The sequence below is a fragment of the Cetorhinus maximus genome, chromosome 32, assembly GCF_964194155.1.
Source record: "Cetorhinus maximus chromosome 32, sCetMax3.hap1.1, whole genome shotgun sequence".
Lineage (NCBI taxonomy): Eukaryota > Metazoa > Chordata > Chondrichthyes > Lamniformes > Cetorhinidae > Cetorhinus > Cetorhinus maximus.
Window position 1 is genome coordinate 10721516 of NC_135910.1, and position 26230 is coordinate 10747745.

At 47.2% G+C, this 26230-nt stretch overlaps 1 protein-coding gene across 2 annotated transcripts in view; it reads right to left on the reverse strand.

Annotated features, from left to right (window-relative positions):
- LOC144671395 (RAC-beta serine/threonine-protein kinase) overlaps window positions 1–26230 on the reverse strand; it is a 108163-nt gene that overhangs the window by 62412 nt on the left and 19521 nt on the right. The window contains exon 2 of one of the 2 annotated variants that reach the window (XM_078533284.1): window positions 5760–5830. The gene's annotated coding sequence lies outside the window, so the exon portion shown is untranslated. Of the gene's footprint in view, window positions 1–5755; window positions 5831–26230 lie in introns of both variants that reach the window. The other variant, XM_078533285.1, reaches the window with a different exon arrangement.

The window sequence follows — 26230 nt, forward strand, 5'->3', positions numbered from 1 at the left end:
TTCACCTCAAATGCATCTTCTGCTTTGCGCCTCAACCACTCCATGTTTCTCATACAAATTAGGGGGGGGAGGTACAGCATAAATCGATGCCTTGCCCGATTAACAGTGTTGTGGATCCACCCGGATACTGGGCGCAGGTGATCCAGGGCGCCAGTCTCCCTTCTCTCAATCTCCCAAATCAAAAGTCCAAGAAATTGGTAAGGGGATCAAAGGTTACGGGGCGAAGGCGGGAGAATGGGGTTGAGAAACTTATCAGCCATGATTGAATGGCGGAGCAGACTCGATGGGCTGAATGGCCTAATTTCTGCTCCTATGTCTTATGGTCTAAATGGACAATAAGCTGCAGGAGAGGTAGCTGAAAGCCCAATCAAAGAGAAGGACTTGGAGAGGGTTCTTAGGCTAGGGGAGATAGCAGGACAAAAGGTTAAGAGGGCTCCAGGGAGTTGATGCTGTGCCACCAGTGATGGGAATAAAAGGGAGAGGTGTAGTGGAGGCCAGATTAACCTTCCAACAGGAACGCTGGAGGTTACGTGCAGGAGAATTAACACTGACAAGAGCACACCAGGTACAAAGCTTTAACTCGCAGGAAACACAACGTGAAAGTGTGCACCGAGATTAATACAGGGATCCACAACGCGCCCCCAGGATATCAGAAAGCCCAACTCAGTCACTAATGTCCCTCAAGAAAGGGAATCTGCCAACCCTATATTAGTCACACGTCACCCAGACTAACATCAAATGATTGACATGGGGGGCACTAAGGGTCAGTCAGGGATAGGCAATGAAAGCTGCTCCCCAAAGTCCTTGAATTAGCTGCCACCTCCCACACGCGTCTTCTTCACATCCAACGTTCCTGGTCAGCCTCCCAACCTCCTTCAACTCCAGTTCACCCAAATCTTTGCCGTGCCTACCCTTTACCATACACAGCTCTGCTAACTCATCATCCCCGTGCTCGCTGGCCGACTTTGGACCCCAGCTCCCCGAATTCCAATGCCTCGGTTCTCATCCTCGTCCTTCAATTCTGCCATGGCCACCCCGTCACTGTGACCTCTGCTTCCCCCTCGCCGCGACCTCCCCTTCCCCCTCGCCCCGACCTCCCCTTCCCCCTCGCCGCGACCTCCCCTTCCCCCTCGCCCCGACCTCCCCTTCCCCTTCCCCTTCGCCCCGACCTCCCCTTCCCCCTCGCCCCGACCTCCCCTTCCCCCTCGCCCCGACCTCCCCTTCCCCTTCGCCGCGACCTCCCCTTCCCCCTCGCCCCGACCTCCCCTTCCCCTTCGCCGCGACCTCCCCTTCCCCCTCGCCCCGACCTCCCCTTCCCCCTCGCCCCGACCTCCCCTTCCCCCTCGCCCCGACCTCCCCTTCCCCTTCGCCCCGACCTCCCCTTCCCCCTCGCCCCGACCTCCCCTACCCCCTCGCCGCGACCTCCCCTTCCCCCTCGCCGCGACCTCCCCTTCCCCCTCGCCGCGACCTCCCCTTCCCCCTCGCCGCGACCTCCCCTTCCCCCTCGCCGCGACCTCCCCTTCCCCCTCGCCGCGACCTCCCCCTTCCCCCTCGCCGCGACCTCCCCTTCCCCCTCGCCGTGACCTCCTCTCCCCCTCGCCACGACCTCCGCTTTCACCTCGCCGTGACCTCTCCTTCCCCCTCGCCGCGACCTCCCCTCCCCCCTCGCCGTGACCTCCCCTTTCCCCTCGCCGTGACCTCCGCTTCCCCCTCGCCGTGACCTCTGCCATTCCTGGCCACTTGGGCATCCCCTTGACCTTCGCTCCAAAGGCAGCCGTGGCTTCAGCTGTTCATAGACTGGAATTCCCTCTTCTGCCTGTCTCTCCTTTTTTTTATCCCTCCATAAAGCTTAACTCTTTACCTCAATTCCTCCTTTGACTAAAGCACTGATTTTTCACCTTGTACACTTCTGAGAAGCACCTTGGGACTTTTTTTTTTAAACTTTACAACAAAGAAGGATGCCATTCAGCCCCTCATGGGGCAGCAGGTTGGCTTTCTCCATTAATGGCAAGACACAATTGCAAGTTGTTGTTGCCTCACAGATGTTGTCCACATCCAAATGGCTCTCTCCTCTTTGTGCCAAATCCAGCTCTGGAGGCTTACAGTGAAAGATTGAAAATGGAATATGTGAAGTTCCTCTGCTACTGGTTAAGGAAGTGCCTCAACATTATCAGAAATTCAGAACCAGGCAGCTCACCACGTGTTTTGATGCTCCCACTTAGCCACATCTTCACAGAAGTGAACTTCCTCAGGAAGGACTCCGAGGGCCGATTCTCTATTTCACACCTGCAGGCGTTCAAACATTCCCAATTTATCCGGGTTGCCCGGGCATGCGGACACGGGATGCGGGCGGAATCAGGCTGGGCCGCAATGCCTCACACAGTTGAAATGCCTGCCGTGCTCAGTTTCACAGTTCGCACTTGATTGGCCAGGGGAGGTGCTGACGGACACTGCCCATTGGGCCACCCACCCTCTAGGGAACGGGCGCCTTCAGGGGAAAGGAGAAAAGTGCCGGGAAAAGACCACCTATCGATCCTTAAACCAGGACACCTCTCATGTTACTTACGTCCTAACCTCACTCCCTTCGCTGACTACCCCCAGCCCCATCTCTGCGATCAGATCAAAGCAATAAAGAATCACTTTTTCTCTGCCTTGATATTAAGCCAAGTGAAACAGGCACATCACGCCATCTTGTAAAAGTCCAAAACACTGTAGATGCTGGAAACGCAATGTTCCAATGCAAAATGGCCACTAAACCCTTCAATTCTGCACCATATTTCACGCTGAGCCGCCTAGTCCAATCCTCTATTCTGGCTTTCTCCCCAATAGCCCTTGATAAGGGGTGACCCTCCCCTCCACAATGTCATCCAATTCCCTTAAAAACCTGGCATTTGCTTCAGCAATTTTCAGCAGAGAGTTCGGGATTCTAACCATCCTCGACGAAGCTAGGGCTCTGTTAGGAAGGAGCAGACAGCGGGCCAAGAAACGAGGCTGATCGCCAAAGAGCAAGGGGAGTTGGGAGGCAGGAATGGGAGGCGCAACACTGGTGGGAGGCCTGCAGCTACACCATGACAGGTAGCCCTTTGTATCAGAAGTTGTCATAAGTGCTAACATAGGCAGTTTCACATGCTAAAGAACCTTGAATCGAGGTGTGCCAAACCAGGAGAGTAGTACTTATGGTACAATCTGGGATTGGTACTTTGGCAGAGACTGTGAAAATGCCTAGTGACATTTAATGACAGATCACTCTGCGCAAACAATAATTCCTCCCAGCCAATTATTTAACAGCGACTCTGTGTAACCATAAAACGTCTCACACACACAAACTCACTCTCTCACACACGCACGCACAGTTAGATAGTAAGCCAGCATAGCTACTCCTGTTCATAGATTTGTAGGACCTCAAAATGGCTTTCCCAACCCAAGCTTGGTGCCGTCTCGCTACTGTCAGGTGTAGAGTCTTGGTTAGACCCCACCTGGAGTACTGTGCACAGTTTTGGTCTCCTTACCTAAGGAAGGATATACTTGCCATAGAGGGAGTGCAGCGGAGGCTCACCAGACTAATCCCTGGGATGGCGAGATTGTCTTGGAGGAGAGATTGAGGAAACTGGGCCTGTATTCTCTAGAGTTCAGAAGAATCAGGGGTGACCTCATTGAAACTTACAAAATTCTTACAGGGCCTGACAGGGTGGATGTAGGTAAGATGTTTCCCCTGGCTGGTGGGTCTCGAACCAAGGGACATAATCTCAGAATAAGGAGTAGGCCATTGAAGACTGTGATAAGGAGGAACTTCTTCACTCGGAGGGTAGTGAATCTTTGGAATTCTCTACCCCAGGGGGCTGTGGAGGCTCAATCATTGAGCATGCTCAAGACAGAACTTGATAGTTTTCTGGAAATTAATGACATCAAGGGATATGGGGGATAATGCGAGAAAGTGGCATTGAGGTAGATGATCAGCCATGATCTAATTGAGTGGTGGAATAAGCTCAATGGGCTGAATGGCCTTCTCCTGTTCCTATGTGGCTAAGTGGGTACCTACTCACCTTAGGCAGAAGGTCCTGGGTTCAAGTTACTTCACCCAAGGGATTGAGAATCTTTGGAATTCTCCACCCCTGAGGGTTGCGAATACTCCCATTGTTGAATACATTTAAGGCTGGTATAGACGGATTTTTGGTCTCTCAGGGGAATTAAGGGATATGGGGAGTGGGCGGGAGAATGGAGTTGAAGCCCAAGATCAGCCATGGCAGAGCAAGTTCGATGGCCTGTGTGATCTGCTGCTGCTCCTATTTCTTACGTTCTTAAGTTTCACTCCAGAGACTCAAGTAGAACATCCAAGCTGATACTCCCAGTGCAGTACTGAGGGAGTGCTGTACAGTCGGAGGTGCCAAATTTTAGATGAGGCGTTAAACCAAGAGCCCACGTGCCCTTTCAGGTGAACATATAGTATCCAGTGTAATTTTGGAAGAAGAGCAGGGGAATTCTCCCCGGTGTCCTGACCAATGCCTTCAGCCAGCATCACTAAGAAGAGTGGTACCTTGCTGTGCACAAAGTATATTTTCCTATCTTACAAACAGTGACTTTACTACATTGGCTGTAAAGTGCTGTGGGGCATGCTGAGGTTGTGAAGGGTCTTGTATAAATGTAAATCTTTCATTCCTATTCCTAATTTCCCTTTTCAGCCTGAAATGGAGCATGGTGGCTTCTCCTCCTGGCTTCTCATCTTTCCAGGGATGATGCAAATCTGACAAGGCAAAGGTGGCAGCCAGATTGTCAGATGTAACCTTCACCGCCAGACAAAACAGTGCAAGCTTCACAATGCAAGAGAGAAAAAAAAAATCGCACCACAGCTAACGGAACACAAAGAAATCTGGCACAGATTCCTCCTCCAGAAGCTTCTAAAGGCCCAGATAAAAGACAATGCAATCGCGTTTCAGGCAGAAAGGGCCCCTCTAACCCATCCTTCAAACTTTATCAGCTCCCTCGCCGGGGTTCTGGGACTATAACACCTTGGTGTCCACTCATTCTCAAACCCTGTGGCCAAGAGCTTTCCCTAAGTTTTCCCACTCTCACAAAAACCTTAATTCTGCCAATCCCATCCCACCCACCACCACTACCCCCGCCCCAAGCTTCCTGGGATAAGCAACACTTCCGCTAGTTTAGCCCCTGAAGATCAGGAAACTTGGACAAAATGTGGGGGCGGGGGGGGGATGAAAATGAGCCAATAAAGCCCCTTTCATCTCTTGGAGATGAGACTGAGTGCCACCCAGACATGGGGTGAAAGCTGCTTGTTATCAGGACACCGGGTGGCTGGAGCAGCCTCACTGGGTTCCTAGCGGCCTTAAGCCCACAGCTTTGAGCAACGAGGGCGCGAGGAGTGCGAACGTTCAACCAAAAAAAAAGGGGACAGTACCCTGGAGCCAAAGGCCCTGGAATTATTAAAATGAGGACATGGTGATGCATTTTTGTTTATTTGTGCTTGGGATCTGGGCATTGCTGGCAAGGCCAAGCATTTGTTGCCCACCCCTATTTGCCTTTGAGATGGGTGGGAGAAGAGCAGGAGAAAGAGACACTGTAGGAGTGATAACATGGGCCTCATCCATATCTAGGTCTGGGTACAAACAGGTCCAAGTGTGGCCCTTGTGTGCAGGACATATAGACACACCCGAGCCTGGCACAGGAGATGGTTGCCAGTCTTGGCCACGTGAACTAGGAGAAAGAAAAAGAGAGAGAGAGAGAGAGAAGAGGGACGGCTCACCTACCTCCTCGAGGCCAAGCTTAGGAGCATTCGCCCACTCTTTCCGTTGGAGAGACTTAGGTGATGCAGGCAAACCTAAAGAACAAAAAAGAAAAATAATTTACAAACCTGGGACTAAGACTTCATTCTTTGATTTTCACCTGTAGGCACAGACTCCAGCTGTGGCACAGTTCTAGCGATTCGACACTACCTGTCCGTGTGTGATTATGACCAGTAAATGCCAACAGACTATTTAACTGTATGAGGCGTCTCTCAGCAAACCCAATGGCGTCCTCACCGAAGGTTTTGGCAGAGGTGGGGGCATTGCTAAAACACAGAGGAACTGTAGCAACCTGATCATTAATAAAAACAAAAAACTGCGGATGCTGGAAATCCAAAACAAAAACAGAAATACCTGGAAAAACTCAGCAAGGACTCAAAACCTCAACTGTGCTCTTCTCCGCCGATGCTGCCAGACCTGCTGAGTTTTTCCAGGTATTTCTGCAACCTGATCATTGTTTTGATTAGCTAATCTAAGCTCTGCAGACACTACATGCAGAGGGTGGGACTTCTAGCCTATGGTGCTAGGCCCCACAATGAATGGTGCTCTACCCACTAAACCACTGGGGAGTTCAGGCTGAAAGACACGCCGAGAGCAGTACTGAGGGGTCACGGCTCTGTTGGAGGCACTGTCTTTCGGATTAGACGTTAAACTGAGGCTCTGTCTGTCTTCTCTAAAAACAACAAGGAAGTTCTCCTGATTAATGTTGATCACAATCAACATCGCTTCACAACAGATGGCCTGTTCATTAATCCATTGTTGTATCTGGGAGCTACCCTGTGCTTGTTTGCTGTTCCACATTTTAAAAGACTGACTACACTAAGTGCTTTGGGATATTGTGGGAACGTGAAAGGCACTATACAAATGCAAGCCTATCTTTCTGCACATTTTATATTTACGGTGTGCTGGTCAGATCAAGATTAACAGGCAGCAAGGGGGCTGCATGTTATTGCTGTAGATGCACTCTTAGCAGGAAGATATTCAGCTCTATGCAACAACACTCAAGAAGCTCAACACCATCCAGGACAAAGCAGCCCACTTGATGGGCACCCCATCCACCACCTTAAACATTCACTCCCTCCACCACCGATGCACAATGGCAGCCGTGTGTACCATCTACAAGATGCACTGCAGCAACTCATAAGAACAAGGAGGAGGAGGCCATTCGGCCCCTCAAGCCTGCTCCGCCATTTAATAAGATTACGGCTGATCTGATAGAAACCTCAAATCTGCATCCCGCCTACCCCTGATAACCTATCACCCCCACTTTGCCTACCAAGAATCTATCCACCTCTGCCTTAAAAATATTCAAAGGCTCTGCTTCCACCACCTTTTCAGGAAGAGAGTTCCAAAAGACTCACGGCCCTCAGAAAAAATTTAGCCTCATCTTTGTTTTAAATGGGCGACCCCTTATTTTTAAGCACCAAGGCTCCTTCCAAACCCATGACCGCTACCATCTAGAAGGACAAGGGCAGCAGACACTGGGAACACCACCACCTGGAAGTCCCCCTGCAAGCCGCTCACCTTCACTGTCGCTGGGTCAAAATCCTGGAACTCCCTCCTTAACAGCACTGTGGGTGTACCTACACCACAGGGACTGCAGCGGTTCAAGAAGGCAGCTCACCCACCACCTTCTCAAGGACAATTAGGGATGGGCTATAAATGCTGACGCACATCCTGCGTAAGAATATTAAAAAAAGTACACACTGCCTAGACTCTCCTGGTGGTTCAATGGGCTTATCCAGACTGTCTCAAGCCAAAGAGCTAGACAGTCTCAAGTTCCAGTCCTGGTGTGTTCTGACTGCAGCCAGGTGCAACAGCAGACTCAGCCCTGATCATTGACCCTTGTCGGAAAAGGTCACGCCACGTAGATATCAGGTGAGGGTTCAATTCGGATCAGCAGCTCTGCCTCCCATGGGTGAAGAGCCTGCCAACACTCGGGTGTCTAGACTGGCAGGATGAGCAGCAGCCACTCAGGGCGAGGTGCTAGTGGAGCCCTGGGGGTCTGTGGAACAGCCAGAATAAGCAAAAAGGGGGTGGGTTGGGGGGAAAAAAAAGAATAAAAAGACATACAATTCTGAGAAAGAATAAAATAGCACACGGTTGGTTAGATGTTTGTGCAGGTTTCTTCTGAAAGAGCCAACAGCTTGACACCAAGTCCGGTAAATAACCCACAAGAGAAACAGAAAGGTACACCGCACACAGTCACGTGTGTCCTAGATCTGTTTACACAGAACAGTTACTCAAAATAAGCTGAGTGAGAGAGGAAACTGGTGGCTGTCTCACTGAGTGAGGGTAGGAGGGGGGGGAGGTGCAGGCAGAGAGGGAAGAGAAGAATAGAATGATACAGTTTCCCCTCCTCCCACTGTATAGCAGTCTGCAATTCCCTCTCTCTTCACCCTCTGTGGCAGGGGTCACTGCCCGGCTTCCCACTTTAGAAGGGAAATGCTCCCCATTGCGACAAATTCTCCTCGGGGTTTATGGAAACTGCTCCTCTACAAGGAACCCAGAAATGTAATTTGGAGGGGGGGGGGGGGAAAGAGGGTGCAGGGGGAGTGGAACTGAAAATCCTGTGGGTTTCTGGAGATTTCATCCACACCCAAGGTTTCAAATGCAGAAACAGCTGGGCAAACCCCCGAATGGAAGGGTTTACCGGCTCAGAGCTGGCTCTTTATCGGAATTGCACCCCATCACTTTGTGACCTTTATGCACATGGTCCTTTATCTTAATGCCAGTCTTCCTTTCCTGTTAGTTTTGCCTTTGGTCATCAAGGCCAGTGCAGTATCGAGAGAGTGCTGCACTGTCAGAGGTGCCATCTTTTGAGTGAGACACCATCTGCCTGTTCAGGTGGGTGTACAAGATCCTACGGCACTATTTCATAGAGGAGCGGGGAGAGGGCTTCTCGCCAATATTTATCCCTTGATCAACATCAAAAAAAAAAATCTATTCATTATCACTTTGCTCTTCATGGGAGCTTGCTGTGCACAAATTGGTTACCACGGTTCCTGCACTACAACAGTGACTACACTTCAAAAAGTACCTCATTGGCTGCAAAGCACTTTGAGGCATCTTGGGGTCATGAAGGGCGCTGTATAAATGCAAGTCTTTCCTTTTTAGATTCAAAATTTCTGTCCTCAGCAGTATTATTTCCTGTTTACAGCACTTACCACCTCCCACAGGGTAAACCCCATCGCCCATGGGCAAGCCCCACTCCTCCCTGTTCAATCGGCACAAGGTTATCCACTCCCACTTCTGGAAATGACTCTGTTCGATTTGCAGTGGACGAATGCATCGGGCGGGGGGCGGGGGGGAATGCTGCATGTCACCAGGTCACAACAGCAAAAATTCACCGGTCGCAGGCCCCTCCCCGGCCACTCACTCAGGCTGAACCAAACTGTGCAAAACTCTGGGACCTTCGAGCTCCACTTTCAAACCCACATCCTGTCTGCCACCAGGGCTCAAATTTGCATCATTACAGTGCTGCCCACCTCCATCTCTAGTTCAGCATCTCTGCTGCTGACACTTGTAATGCTCTAGACCAGGTGTAGTTCAATAGTCACAGGTGTGTCCATGTTGACTGACAACTGACAGAGAGGCGCGCACAGGCACAGAGGCGCGCACAGGCACAGAGGCACGCACAGGCACAGAGGCACGCACAGGCACAGAGGCACGCACAGGCACAGAGGCACGCACAGGCACAGAGGCACGCACAGGCACAGAGGCACGCACAGGCAGTACAGGGAAGTCTATTTCATATGTATATTACTTAACATCCATCACCATTCACTATCCAAGAAAGTTAAATACTCAACAATCAAAACACAAACATCTGAATTCCCAATTAGCCAGATGGGAAACTCGGGATTTTTCAAAGGTGGTAGTTATTATATTTGACAATACTTCTCTGGACTTGATTCCCCAACCTCTCTGATCTGGCTACTTGTCCAAAACCCAGGCGCCAATACTATCCTGCCCCATGGTGAGACTCGTTCACCAATCACCCCCCACTCTTCCACATCTACACTGGCACTCTAACCCCTAAACGTATTGAATTCGCTAACACAGACAAGCGGCAAGGCCACAGAGGGATCTGAATGTGAGGGAGGCAAAACCGTAGTCAACAGCTTCGATCTTCCAGTGCTTATGTGGAGGAAACTGCTGCTCACCTGAGACTCCATGTCAGACAAGCGGGTTGACAACCAACGGCAGTGGAAAGGAAGAAGAAAGATGGTAGAGAGGGAGAAGTGGGGATTGTCAACGCTCCTGTGGAAGCTGACCTTGTGTCTACGGACAGAGGCAGCATATATATGAGGATGTGTGGAGGAGTGGGGAACAAGAATAGATCCTTGGGGCACTCATAGGAACAAGAGTTGGCCATTCAGCCCCTCAAGCCTGTTACGCCATTTAACTAAACCATAGTTGATCTGAGCCTCGACTCTATTTACTCTTTGCTCCATATCCCTTACATAAAATCTATTAATCGCAGTTTTGACATTTTTAACTGACCTTTAAGTCTTTATTGTGGGGGACGGGGTGGCGGGGGTGGGGTGGGAAGAAGAGTTTCAGATTTCTACTAACCAGTGTGTGAAGGAATGCTTCCTGACAGCACTCCTGAGCGTCCAGCCTCGAATTTTACGGTTGTGCACCCCGCACCCCCCAACATTTTTAGGGTGTGTGGAGGGCGATGATTGAGTATTAAACCCCAACAAGTCTCAGCATATCCATCGCATTATCACATTCTTCTCTCTCCAGCAACGCACACGGCTGCTCATTGAACCCACTTGTACTGTCTGCATCAACGCCCTTTCTGCCAATTTAATCCTGGGCAAGAAACTTCAATCTCATGTCACTTATACTCTTCAGTGCCTCATGTGAAACTTGCCCCTCTGCGGCTTTGAATCCTTGGCCAAAGTGAACAGTTTCCTTGGTTTGATCAATTCCCTTCATAATCTCCAAAACCTCAATTAGATCATCTGAGAGATTTTTCCCCACCCTCCCAAAAGACAAGAAACACAGTTGCCTGGATTCAAAGGCAACTTGAAAAGGAAGAATGTGCAGGGTTACGGAAAGAAGGCAGGAGAATGATACTAAGGGAATTGTTCTTTTGGAGAGCTGGTGCAGACAAGACGGGGGCTCCTTCTACACTGTAACGATTCTGTGATTCAGCCATACAACTTGTATTTATAGAACGTGTTTAAGAGTAGTGACAATACTTCCCTGGGTGCTTCACGGGAGCTTAATCAAAGCTTTGAACCTCGTCACAAACAGACGTAAGTGCAGGTGACTAGGAGCTCTGTCACAGAGGTTGATTTGAGGCACAAAGTCTCCAGCAAGCCAATTTAACCAATGAATTACACAGGGCTGTGGGTTCAAGGCCGCTCTCCAGGCTGCGGGTTCGTTCTTCAAACCGGTGTGGTGCTGAGGGAGTGCTGCACTGTCAGATGTGTTAAGCCAAGGTCTCACCTGCAAGTTGAAGTGCTGCAAAAGATGGATGCCCCTAAGAGAAGTAGAGAACTCTCCCAGCGTCTTGACCAATATTCCTCCCCCAGTCAATAACACCTAAAAGTAGATCAATGGGCCATTCATTACATTCCCCATCTGTGCCCAAATTGGGCACCATATTTGCTCACATAACAAGGACAGTATTTCATTAGCTGTGCAACACTTAGGGATGTCCTGAGGACATCCGGTGCTTTATAAATGAAAATTACTCTTTACCAATTTGAATTTGAAAACCTGCTACATAGAGACTGCTGTAGGCTGTCTTCAGTCACCGAATCACAGAATTGTTACAGCACAGAGAGAGACCATTCGGCCCGTCGTGTCTGCGCCAGGTCTCCGAGTGGGTATTGCTCCTGGTGCATTCCCCCGCCTTCTCCCCGTATCCTTGCACATTCCTCCTTATCATAGACTAATCCAATTCCCTCTTGAATGCCCCAATTGAACCTGCCACCTCTCTCGGGCAGTACATTCCAGATCTTAACCACTCACTCTGTGAACATGTTGCTACTATTTATGCATGAAAAACTACTGCACACACTTCACCTCTACGAAACCCTACCTTCCCACTACACTCTTGCACCCAATTTTTAGGCTGTAAATTCAAATGTTTGCATTTAGAAACTTGTCACACTGTACAGGGTATGGTGGTTATGTCACTCGACTAATGAGCCTGAGACATGAGCTCAAATTCCAACAATGCAACTGGGGAATTTAAACTCAGTTCATTAACTAAAGCTAGAATAAAAAGCTTCTATTAGTAATGGTGATTATGAAACTACCAGATTGTCATCAAGACCCATCTGGTTCGCGAATGACCTTTAGGGAAGGAAGTCTGTCATTCTCACCCGGTCTGGCCTGCACGCGATTCCAGGCCCACAGCAATGTGGTAAACCCTTAAATGCTCTCTGAAATGGTCAAGCAAGCCGCTCAGTTGCATTCAAGGCAGCTCACCATCGCCTTCTCAAGAGCAATTAGGGGTGGGCAATAAATGCAGGCCTTGTCAGGGACATTCTCATCCCTGAATGAATAACAGAAATGGCACTGTCCAGTCAGTGCCTCCTCAGTTTCACACCTCCGAGCTCCTCTGTCCGTACTGCAGGAAAATCGCCTCTATTCCAATCAACCCTACCCTCTCTGCTTCTGAAATCACTCCAAGTTTTTGCTGTTGAGCTTTAAACAATATAAAACCAAAGTATTATTGGTACAGGAGACAAAACAGGATAATGTTTGGGTGCCCTGCTCCGAATTGCCAGGGGTTCACCCAAAACTATGTTTACCCAACACCATACGTTACAGAGATAAAAGCAAAAAACTGCAGATGCTGGAAATCCAAAACAAAAACAGAAACAGAAATACCTGGAAAAACTCAGCAGGTCTGGCAGCATCGGTGGAGGAGAGCACAGTTGACGTTTCGAGTCCTCATGACCCTTCAACAGAACAGGTCTGGCAGCATCGGCGGAGGGGAGCACAGTTGACGTTTCGAGTCCTCATGACCCTTCAACAGAACTGAGTTCTGTTGAAGGGTCATGAGGACTCGAAACGTCAACTGTGCTCTCCTCCGCCGATGCTGCCAGACCTGCTGAGTTTTTCCAGGTATTTCTGTCACCATACGTTACAGATTAGCGTCTAGTAAAATTTCATGCCAGTTACAGAGCACAAGGATGACATGAGCATCGACTCCAACAGTGTGAACACCCGATCCCGAGCTAAGAGATGGCGCTCTCTCTGAGTCAGAAGAGTGTCAATCTGATGAGCTCAATGGTAGCACTCTCCGAGTCAGAAGGACGTGGGTTCCATTCTTACTCCAAAGGTTTGTGCACAAAAATGTAGGTCTGCAGTGCTGAGGGAGTGCCGCACTGTCGGAAGTGTCTCTTTTGGATGAGATGTTAAACCAGCTACATTTCAGGTGGCCGTAAAGCATGCCATGACACTATTCGAAGGAAAGCAGGGGAGCCGTTCAAAATTTATCCCTCCAACAACATCACTAAAAACACTGTATACATTGTTGATGGGAGCTTGCTGTGCGCAAATCGCCTGTGGCATTTTCCACAAGACAAAACGGCTGCACTTCATTGACTGCAAAGAGCTTTGGGACGTGCTGAGATCATGCGAGGGACTTTATACATGCATTTTTTTTTCTCTTTGAACTTCTCATAATTTTATTTTTCAAATCTCAAACGGACAATTAACGGAACTGAACATCTTGGCTATAACAAGGCAGAGGGAGTAAGAGAAGCATTTTTAAGAATGTGCAAACTGCTCACTGCACCTGCAGGAATAACCTGATGCCCCGATACTTTGCTAACTCCTGCACTCCAGCTAAGAGAGTCGGGCCCCAAATGGGGCAATGGGTTGAGTGTAAAGGACCCTGATCCTGACAGCTACAGGGCGAGTGCTCATTGTGTGAGGCTGGCTTTTCCAGGTTGTCGACTGAGTCGGGTTACGTCGCTCTTCCTGATCCCAACAAGCACATCGCTTCCTCGTGTGCTGGCAAACCTCCACTCACAAGTTCCCGCTCCAGAGGAGAAGTGCCGACAGCTTCACTAAGTCCGGCTGGGTTGTGGTGAGCACAGAATGCTACAGGAAAAAGGATCATCTGGAAGAGGAAGCTGTTGAACTTTATTTTTCATAAATACGGTTTTATTTACTGTAATGACAGGTCGACTAACTCCTCCCTAGCCAGCACCCCCGCCTTGCTTCTCCTGACAATATTTACAGTAAAACAACCAGAGCAAAGATAGGTTTTGTTTCCAAACAGAGGTGTGTTTGATTTTTTTTCCTCTGTAATAGGCACTAAAGGGACAACAGGTAACAAGGCCACACCCAGAATCCCTTGGCACCATGAGGGTAAACACAGGCACATTCTACGGCAGAGTTTAGATTCCGTTGCGGCAGCCTGGAGCAGGGACTCAGCTTTTCAGGGCACGGGCTCTGCTTTCATGTCCTGGTACGTACACTCCTACGGAAAGCACAAAGTCACATTCAGCACCTGACAGCGGGGGACAGTAGCACAATTGGTCCAATCTTCAAGAGGGCTACAGGAAGGTAGTAGGTCAAGTTGAGAAGGCTGTTTAAAAAACCTATGGGATTTTTGGGCTTTATAAATAGGGGCAGATAGCACAAAAGCCAGGAAGACATGCTGACCTTTCTAAAATTTGTTTAAGCCTTAGAGAGAAAAATAAGGCTTGGATGCATACCGCACTTTTCATGACTACTGGGCATCTCAAAGTGTTTCATAACTTTTTTTTTGGAAGTGTAGTCACTGCTGTAATGTGGGGAACACAGCAGCAGGGCAGAGAATGCTGGAGGGTTGGCAGTGAGGAGGGAACTCCAAAAGCATAAAGCCAGAGCTGGGCGGCTGATGGATCTGCCACTCAAGGTGGATTGGAGGGGATAGTGTTTGCAAGATACCCAGCAGGGTGGCGTGGGTTGGGGGGTACCCTTTACATAGGTATCGCTCGGTACCGATTGCCCTAACCAAATAAGCAATACCCACATTCCAGTCCCCCTGACAACAATACCACTTAATTTGATAAGAGGAAAATAATTGCTTCACCTACGCTCTTGCAAAGACATTTTGTTTGCATTCTGAGGTGAAGGCCCCTCCCCACCCCGCCCAGAGACAGCAGCTAAAGTGGAACTGTCCCTCAGCTCAGGGCCACTATGCCAGGAGCTACAGCGCCAGTTCCAGCTCTCAGAGGCACGTGTACTGAATCTCCTGGGATAGGACAGCCATCTAATGGACACAAAGTCACACAAGGGACTGTCCATGACTCTCTCTCTCAAACTTTGGCACTTCCTCTGCTCTCCATCCATTTGGTTCCTCTGACCTTCAAAACACTGAGCCTGCTATTCTCTGATTTTGTATAGAATTACCAAGTATGTGCAAAGTAATTTGGCCCAAACAGTATATGTGCATTTATGCTCCGCCCAAGCCTCCCCCTATCCTCATCCAACTCTGTCAGCATAACTCTCTATTTCCTTAAGTTAAAAGCAAAAACCTGCGGATGCTGGAAATCCAAAACAAAAACAAAAATACCTGGAAAAACTCAGCAGGCCTGACAGCATCTGCGGAGAGGAGCACAGTTAACGTTTCGAGTCCGTATGACTTCATCAGAACTAAGTAAAAATAGAAAAGAGGTGAAATATAAGCTGGTTTAAGGCCGGGGGCGGGGGGGGGGCGGGGGCTGTAAAGTGCCTAGTCGGAAGATGAGGTGCTGTTCCTCCAGTTTGCGTTGAGCTTCATTGGAACAATGCAGCAGGCCAAGGACGGACATGTGGGCATGAGAGCAGGGTGGAGTGTTGAAATGGCAAGCGACAGGGAGGTCTGGGTAATGCTTGCGGACAGACCGAAGGTGTTCCGCAAAGCGGTCACCCAGTCTGCGTTTGGTCTCTCCAATGTAGAGGAGACCACATTGGGAGCAACGAATGTGGAAACATTCAACGTGGCAGAAGCTGTGAAGTGGGGTCCCACAGGATTCAGTGCTGGGCCCACTTTTGTTCGCAACTTTCATAACGATTCAGGCTTTGGAATCAAAAACAATTTCTAAATTTAAAAGGCGGCACCGTTTTTGGGAGAGGGGCTTGGTCAACACTGAGGAGGGCTACAAAAACATTACAGAAGGACAGTAATAGTGGACACAGTGGAATGGTCATAGAGGTAGCACTGTGGGTGTACCTACACCACTGACCTCAGCGGTTCAAGGAAGCGGCTCACCACTGCCTCCTCAAGGGCAATTAGGGGGTAGGCAATTAATACTGGCCCAGCCAGCAACACCCACATCCCATCAACGAATAAAAACAATAAACTTACAGAGCAGGCATATAATTGGCAACTGAATTCCAACATAGATAAGTGAGAGGAATTACATTTTGGTTAGAAAAATAAGGTCGCAGATCACTTGGAAAATAAGAATCCAAATGGCGCAGAGGGGCAAGGGAAGTTTAAAAAAAATCACAACTTCTCGCTATTTGGTGTAAACCAATAAAGCCACACAAAAGCAAGCCAAGAGCTAGGGTTTACTTTTAGAGAAATAGAATTGAAAAGTAGAGAAGTTATGATGGCATCGGGCCTTGAAGTACCGTGCAGTTTTGGACGCCATAATTTATGACCCTAAAGTTTCTCAAATCTAGTCACTAATTTGGAAAGCCCAGATTACCGTCAAGTAACTATTAATTTATAATCCCAATTTAGTCTGTACCTAGAAACTAATTGAGGACCGCCTTCTGTTACCCTTCCCAATCCCGCTGACGCCTCAGTCTATCACCGGGGTTTCTCATGGAGAGAAATATCCCCATCTTAAATGTGTTTAGTAGGCGTACATCAATGACTCCTCATTTGGTATGTGGTATGTAGGACTCGGTCAAAGATGGGAGAGAAGAGGCATAAACACTGGCAATGTGCCAGTTTGGCTGAATGGCTTATTTCTGTGCCCACCCCCCCAATGTAATATCACAAAACTGCGGCTTCACAGCTGACCTTAGACTTAGCTGTTTCAGACTGTACACAAGCCTTGGCACAGGCCAACTAAGATGTCAGAACCCGTTTCGGTCTCTTAGTTGGGTCAGCAGCACATTTATTAGCCATTTTAGACACATCTGTAAACTAACCAAGACAAACCATACAGATGGCAGGGCACTGTGCCAAACACACGCAGTCACAAGAAACAATGACGACAGCTAAATGTGTGCTCACCTTTTTTTAAAAAAAAAATTAAATCTTCAGCTGCGCGGGACAAAGCAGAGCAAATAGTTCGAAAAGGGAACGGGCAAAAGGCCTCATCCTGTAACAGGGGTGAACTGCTTACTCATGGGCCAACTTTAAACTCCATCTAGGTCAAGCCTTCGAGTACAGATCAACCTCCAAGTCTTGGGATTTGGCAAATCAATGTCGTAACCCGGCTCCTAATCGGCTGAGATTTAGCATCGTAGCCAAGGTGGTCGTTCGGCCCATCGTGCCTGTGGCAGCTCCCTGAAAGAGCTCTCCAGCTAATCAAGTTCCTTTGATCTTGCTCAGCCGTCTTTTGTCTGCGCCAAATATCGATCCCGTTTCTAGTTAAAAGGTATTATGGATTCCGCTGTCTTCCCGCTATTGGTGGTCAGGCATTGGAAGTCCTAACAACATTTTGTGTATAAAAAAAATCCTTCCTACTTCGTGTTTCTGAGGATGATTTCAATTCGATGCCCTCTAGTTACCAACTCACTGGCCAATGAATATAGTGTCTCCATTTACCTCGTCAAAATCCCCCAGAAGTTTGAATTCTGAACTATTTACCACTTTAGAAGAGAAACATAAATAAAACACGCCGATGGATTTAGAGACAGAACGCCACCTTAAATTAAAGAAAGGCAGACTCCAAAACAAGGAAGAATTTTCGCCAACAAAAACAAAAAGAGCTTGTGTTTCAACAGTGTCTTATTGTCCCCTCAGGATGCCCCAAGGTGCTTCCCAGTCACCAAGTTACTTTGAAGTGTACTCACTGCTGCAAAAATCCACAGCAAGGTCCCACAAACAGCAACGTGAGAATGGACGATCGGTTTTCAGGTTGTTGGTCGAGGGATAAATATCGTCCAGGATATCAGGGAGAGCTTTGCTCTTCTTTGGAATAGTGCCACAGGATCGCCTACATCGACCCGAGGGTGGGGGTGGGGCACTCGGGGCCTTCGTTTAATGCCTCGTCCGAAAGACGATACTGACAGTGCAGCGCTCGTTCAACACCGCACTGAGGTGTCAGCTTAGATTCCGGCCCTGGAGTGAGACTTGAACCTTTGACCTTCTGACTCAAGAGGGAACAGTGCTACCCGCTGAGCCACGATGCCATCTTGTTGATTGGTGCCAGGCCTGCCCTATTCACACTAACACTGGGAAATCTGTGTTTGACTTGAGGAACTGTCCTGGAAACTGCATTTGGCTTCAGGGAGTCCCAGGGTCTCCTGAATATACAAAACATTCTTCCATTGGTTTATGTGACTACCTACTTGCATTGGGAGAGGCCACCACTAATGTTCCCTCTAATTTTCTTTTTATGTACAACCTATTCATTTAAGCGTGTGGGCCCTTTAAAGTGCTTTTGCTCAGCCACGCATGTGCAATAACTTAAGGGGGTCAGCCTGTGTGGGGGCCTCCGGTTTGCTGCATAGCCTAGTGGGAACATTATCCTCAGAACATGTTTCCACATGGGCGAGGCTGAAACGGAGGACCATAATTATGAGACAGTCACTAACAAATTCAATAGGGAATTCAGGAGAAACTTCTTTATCCAGAGAGTGGTTCACTACCACATGGCGGTAGTCGATGTCAATAGCATAGGTGCTCTGAAGAGGACGCTAGATAGGCATACGAGAGAGAAAGGAATAGAAAGGTATGCTGGTTAGGGTTAGATGAAAGGAGGCTCGTGTGGGACATAAACACCAGCTGGGCAGAATGGCCACTTTCTATGCTGTACTATGTAATATACAGCACCGACTGTTTCCATTAAAGAAAGCAGAACTCACCGCAAGGCCAAAAAAACCATCATGTTACTAAAGTTTCAGCACAGTCATTGGGTTCTGGGGAATCACAAGGGAAGGGTTTAAAACCAATGGGATTTGGTCTGCACGACATAATTTCTCTCGCTTTTTGATGAAGCCAGCCTGTTGCAGCATATCTGCACTTCCTTAACGACACAGACTCTGGTTCATAATAAATGAATGCTTGCCATCACATAATTTGCACGCGATGCCCTCAGGGGAAGTGCTCAGCCCCACCCAGTTTTTTCCATCTTTATCAATGGCAAAAGTCAAAAGTGTCATCAGGCGAGCTAGTCAATGAAAGCTCCTCTGGTGAATCAACAAATAAAAATACAGTCTGGGGCAGAACTAAGACCTTATGGGCCAGGATGCTTCAGGCCTTATCAGGATAAATAAAAGGAGAGTATCAGAGAAAATAGTTCAGCAAAGGGAGGATGAAGTGGCATCAAGGATCTTGAGGGAAATCAAGGGATGAAATTTAACGCAGAGAAGCGTGAAGTGAATACATTTTGATAGGGAGAACAAGGAGAGGTAATAGAAAATAAAAAAATGCAATTCTGAGGTAGGGAGAGGAGCAGAGGGGCATGTGCACATACGAAAATAAAAAATACAATTCTGAGGTAGGGAGAGGAGCAGAGGGGCATGTGCACATACGAAAATAAAAAATACAATTCTGAGGTAGGGAGAGGAGCAGAGGGACATGTGAACATACGAAAATAAAAATACAATTCTGAGGTAGGGAGAGGAGCAGAGGGGCATGTGAACATACGAAAATAAAAAATACAATTCTGAGGTAGGGAGAGGAGCAGAGGGACATGTGAACATACGAATCAGGGGGAGTAGGTCAGTTGGCCCCTCGAGCCTGCTCCGCCATTCAATAAGATCATGGCTGACCTGATTGTGGCCTCAACTCCATCATCCTGCCTAACCCTAAACTCTTTTGACTCCCTTGTTAGTCAAGAATCTAATTACCTCAGCCTTAAAAAATGTTTAGTGATCCTGCCTCTATCATTCTCTGGGGGAGAGAGTTCCACAGAGTCATGACCCTCAGGGAAAAAATTTCCCCTCACCCTCCGTGTTAAATGAGAGACACCTTATTTTTAAAGGGTGCCCCCTGGTTCTGGACTTTCTCACAGCGTGGAACATTCTTTCAGCATCCCTCTGTCAAGCCCTCAGATCTTATCCGTTTCAATAAGGTCACTTCTCATTCTTCTGAACTCTGGGGCCTGGGATGCACAACTCGTTGACGGTCAGAGCCAGGCTGAGAAAGTGGCTAATATGGCATCCTGGGGCTTTACAAATAAAGACAGAGTACACAGAGCAAGAAATCTGTTATGGTGAACTTTACAAAATACCAGTTCGGCTTCAATTGAAGTATTATGTCTAATTCAGGGCACTGCATTTTAGGAACGATATGAAGGCATTAGAGAACATATAGATAAATCAAAATACAGCTTATGCTGGAAATCTGAAATAAAAACAGAAGGTGGTGGAAAAGCTCAGCAAGTATGACAGCGTCTCTGGAGATAGAAACACAGTTAATGTTTTAAATCCACACGACCCTTCTTCAGAGCATACAGAAAAACTTCTGAAAACGTTAACAGGGATGAGGGACTTCAGTTACGCGAATAGACTGGAGAAGCCGGGGCTGTTCTTCATGGGGAAGATGGAGAGATTTGATAGAGGGGTCTGGACAGAGTAGGTTGGGAGAAACTGTTTAAGTTGGTGGAAGAGTCGAGAACCAGAGGAAACTGATTCAAGGTGATTGGCAAAAGAAACAAAGGCGACTTGAGAGGGGGGGGGGGGGAAAAAAAATTAATGCAGCGAGTGGTTAGGATCTGGAATGCTCTGCGTGAGTGTGTGGTGCAGGCAGATTCAATCAAGGCTTTCAAAAGGGAATTGGATAATTACCCAGAAAGAGAAAAAAAAATTGCAGGGCTAAGGGTGAAAGGCGGGGGAGTGGGACTAACTGAATTGCTCTTGCAGGGAGCTAGCACAGACACAATGGGATGAATGGCCCCTTTCTGTAACCATTCTATGAAATAGCAGAGGCCCTAGAAATTATCCTTCAGGCTCTCATTGTAGGTAGATGAGTGCCAAAGGACTGTAAAGTGGCCAATGTGATATCTATAGGAACAGGGGGTGGCCATTTTGCATCTCAGTCCTGTCGCACCATAGCATGAGACCATGATTAATCTGTCACCTAACTCCATATACCCCTTAATACCTTTAGTTAACAAAAATCTATCGATCTCAGATTTAAAATTAACTATTGACCAAGAATCAACTCTTTGCACATAGAAGTTTCCTAACTTCACTCTTGCAAGGCCTGGCTCAATTTGTTTTAGTCCTAGACTCCCCAACCAACAGAATAATTTCAAATGCAGACAGAGCTAACCTAAGTAATTACAGAGCAGCATTTTCTCTCAACATCTGTGGTAAGGAACATTTTGGTAGGAACATTTTGGAATCTTTAATTGGAACTTAAATTGTCAAAAATTGAGATGACGACGAAATAATTCGAAGCAGTTAAGTTAAACCCACTTTCAGAGAGGAAGATGGTGCTCGACAAATTTGATTCACGTTGAGAAATTCTTGGAGGAGGTGATGGATAATGGTGGTTGGAGGAAACGAAGAGGATGTGATGTACATGGGCCTTCAGAAAAGCCTCGACAAGGTCAGCACACGTGAGACTACTGGAGGTCAAGAATCAATGCAGTAGGGCAGGATAGCAAATTGAATTAAAACTGAAAAGGAGGGGGCAATACCAAGGATAGGAGTCAGAGGTAGTTTTAGAGTGGCTGGAATTGGATTGTGGAGTCCCACAGGGTTCTGTTCCAAGGCCACTTCTGTTCACAGTGCACACTAATGATTTGGGTCTAGAGTGAGAGGGAGCGGTGTCCAAATGATAAACAGGAAGCATTTTGAAGAAATGGGCTAAAAGAGGCAGGTGGAGCTCAAATGTCAGGAAAAACGAGGTGACACATTTTAGTGCAAAAAGAAAATAATTATGCCAAAACAGTTGGTCTGGTCATTTCTCTCAGTGGGAGCTTGCTGTGCGCTTATTTGCTGCCACATTTCCTACATGACAACGGTGTCTACACTTCTGAAGTATTCACTGGTTACAAAGCACTTTGGAAAAATCCTGAGGTCATCATTGCTATAGCAATGTAAGGCTTTCTTTTACTTTGAATGGAGAAGTTGGGGAGAGGGAAGAGAAGGTTGGGTAATGTGGAAACACAGGAGTTTGAGAGTTTGGGTTCAGAAGACATTAAAGCAGCACATGAACTTTTTTAATGGTCCTATCCACTTAACAGAACACAGGGTTTTATGACATGAGGTAGAGAATATAAAAGCCAAAGTACTGTGTGCAGTTTTGGGCCCTATGCTATAGGATGTTGAGGCCATATTGACTGTGCAGCATATTCAGTAAGATGCTGCCTCACATGAGGAAATGTAACTATGAAGAAAAACTTGAATAATTGGAGCTGTTTTAGCTGGAAGGGGAGAGTATGGGGTGATTTTATAGATGTGTTTAAAATTATCAAGGGGCAGGTCAGGGCCATTTCCAGTGAGGGGCCTTGAACAAGGGACAGAAGATACTAGGCTACGAGAGATTTAGGACAGAGAACAGAAGAAACTTTTCATATACACAGAGGGTTGAGACACTGTAGAATGCAATGAGTTAGCAATTGAAGCAGAGGCCATATCAGAATTTAAGAATCTGTTACGATAGGCGGATGAAGGAAGGGGGGGAAATAAAGGCACATGGGGACAAGATGAATAGACAGGGTTAGGACTGCTACATGTGTGTGGAGGATAAAGACCAACACCAAGTGGATGGGCTGAATAGCCTCTTTGTGATGGGATTTCTATGCACTCTCGGGTGGATAAATAGTTGGCCTCAGCACCCTGCACGCATTCACTCAGTTGGCACAATTGGGCACATGATCCCCATGGTCACACAATCATGCATGTTGAGATTCTCTGGTGCCATTTCACACATGAAGGTGCGCGCTGTGGGGAACCTAGCTACCAACATCAATAAAACAGATGACCAGGTCCTGGTCACATTGCCACTTGGGCGGACCATGCTGCATGCAAACTGGCTGTCGCAGGCTTCCTATATTACAACAGTGGCTGCACTTCACAAGTATATTATTGGCAGGAGAGCGCTTTGGCACGCCCCCGAGCCCGTGTATAAACGCACGTCTTTAACTGGTATGGGAGTGTCACAAATTAATGAATTCACTAACTTAGCACCCAGATCAGCTGCTGCTATTGAGGTGTTGGAAATCCTAGACTTTCATTGTGCTCTGCGTGAGCTATGAGGCGACGAACCAATAGGCAACAATTGACTTTCAATGCGTACCAGTGAGTAAACCGGGCATTTGTACCTGGCAATTGGATAGGACCTGACAGGACAGCTGGGCATCAACCCCAGTCTAACAGGCCATTAGATATCAGTGACTCAAATCCCATTGCCAAGTCAACCATGTTCCTTTATGCCACCCATCAAGAATGCTCTTCTTCTCGATCTGAGCTGCACAGAGCAGTACAATGAATGACAACGTCCGAAGAGGTAACAAGACATTCCAGGGAGATGGGAAATATCAGAGATTATCATAGACCCTGCAGATTAAAATTATGAAAAGATTTGATGAAGGATCTGATTCAAGTAGACTGGGAGAGATTGTTTCTACCGGCAGCAAGGTCAGTAATCAGAGGACACAGATTAATTGGATTAATAATTGAATAGCAGGTTGACATAATCAACAAAAGAGTCAGGGGGAAGATGAGAACTTTTTTTTAGATGTAAATGCATCAGTATCATCAGAATTATTACAGTGCAGGAGGCTGCCATTCGGCCCTTCATGTCTGCACCGACTCTCCAAATGAGATATTCACTTAGTTCCATTCTCCCGCCTTCTCCCCGTACCCCTGCAAATTCTTCCTTTTCAGACAACAGCCTAATTTCCTCTTGAAGGCCACAATTCGACCTGCCTCCGTCACAAGTTATGATCTAGGACGTACTGTTTGAAAGGACGGATGAAGCAGATTCAATGGCGGCTTTCAAAAGGAAATTGAATCAATACTGGAAAAGAAAAAAAATTTACAGGGCTTGGAGATTGAACAGCTGTTTCAGAGAGAGTACAGGTATGAAGGATCGAATGGCCTCATTCTGTCCTAAGATTCTACCTTCTCCTGCTCAGTTCTCAGTAGAATTGCTCCCGTTATTCAGACTTTTCTAACAATTTTGCAAGCAACTGAATGTGCTGCACCGAGTGACACGACTATTCCCAGCCAAAATGGAGAACCTTGGGTGATTTCACCCAATCACTGCTGTAAGTGACTTGGGGTTAATTTTTCACATCATCTGACTATTTTCCACTTAGTACACTTTGATGGAGAAATTATCCCGCTCATATTGGTAGACATTACCATAGTGCATCACAAGTTCTGTTTGGGGTTGCTGGTAGAGACTCTTAAGTAGACTCTGTAGACTGTGCTGTAGTGTACTGTTTAAAGACTTGCTTTGCTGAGCAAACTTTGCTTTGCTGTAAAAGAAATGGTTTGCTAAGAGCGTTGCCATAAGTCCCATCCCGACACAGTGGTGTCAACAGATATTCTGTACTAAGCGTGAAAGCAGAGCAGTTACTTAGTCTCAGCATGGAATGATATGCACAGTCAATGAAGTAGCCTAAACAGATCTCCCCTGTTCTAGGTCCCCACACACTAGTTTTACACGGCAGCAAGTTGTCTGGCTCTGCATCACATCCCTTCATAAAGCAATCCCAGAATTGGTTAATTGACCAAAACTCGGGTTATGCTATTTTTAAACAGATTAGCATTTGCAAACAAAACACACAAGTTTGTGGTTAGTTTTATATTCTCCCTTTAGAGTCAGATGGCTACCGATTCAAGTTCAACTCCAGACCTTGAGCACATTAATTAGGCTGATGCTACGCTGCAGAGGGAGTGCTGAACTCTCAGAGGCGGGGTCCTCCGGATGAGATGTTAAATCGAGGCCTCGGCTGCTTGATCAGTAAGCAGAAAAGGCCTCGCAGTGCAATTTAAAATGGGGAGCTCTCCCAGTACCCTGACAGCAGTCATCCCTCAACCTACATCAATAAACACAAGAACATCAAGTCATTCATCACTGCGGTTTTACAAAATTTTCTCTCTTGAGCATCCCCAAGTTTAATCACTCCACCATTGACAGCTATGCCTTCAGCTCCTGAGGCCCCAATCCCTGGAATTCCCTGCCTACACATCTCCACCTCTCTACCTGCTTTCCTTTAAGACTCTTAAAACTTACTTCCTTGAGCAAGCTCTTGGTCATCTGACCTAATATCTATTTATGTGGGTCAATGTCATATTTTGTTTTATAGTCGCTTGGTAGTACAGAACTTGAGTCTTGCTGAAAAAAAGAGACATGCTGTTAGAAGCTTTTCACCTCGCAATCAGGACAGATTCGCATGAATACCAAATCTCAAAGGGAACAACAATTTATACTGCCCGAGAAGAGGTGCTGATTGGTTGGCAAGTGGACTCTGATTGGTAGAGGCATTACCATGGAGAATGCATAAGGGTACAGTTAATTGCCAAGCTTTTGTTTAAATTCAAACCAGGCAGGTCAACTCTGGTCAAGGCATTACCATGGGGAATGAACCAGGGAATGGCTGCCCCTAAGCTTTTTTTTTAAAGTTGAAAAAGGCACAATGCGTGGGCATGTTCTTTCTGTTTGCAAAGGAGAAAGTTTTCAGAGTCCACTTGCCAACTAATAAACACCCTCTTCTCATGCAATATAAATTGTCATTCCCTTTGAGATTTAGTGTTCGTGTGAATCTGTCCTGATGAATATAAGATGAAAAGCTTTGACAGCATGTTTATTTTTTCAGCAATATTCAAATTCTGTTCTACAACGCGCCTGTGAAGTGCCTTGGGGCATTTTATTACATTAAAGGTGCTACATAAAGATAAAAACAGAAACAGAAATACCTGGAAAAACTCAGCAGGTCTGGCAGCATCGGCGGAGAAGTGCACAGTTGACGTTTCGAGTCCTCATGACCCTTCAACAGAACTAAGTAAAAATAGGAAAGGGGTGAAATATAAGCTGGTTTAAGGTGGAGGTGGGGGGGGGTTGTTGGGACAAGCAGCCAGCTGGGACAACCCCCCCTTAAACCAGCTTATATTTCACCCCTTTCCTATTTTTACTTAGTTCTGTTGAAGGGTCATGAGGACTCGAAACGTCAACTGTGCTCTTCTCCGCCGATGCTGCCAGACCTGCTGAGTTTTTCCAGGTATTTCTGTTTCTGTTTTGGATTTCCAGCATCCGCAGTTCTTTGCTTTTATCTCTATATAAAGAGAAGTTGTTGTTGCTGTTTGCAAAATTGACTACTATTTTTGAACACTTCAACAGC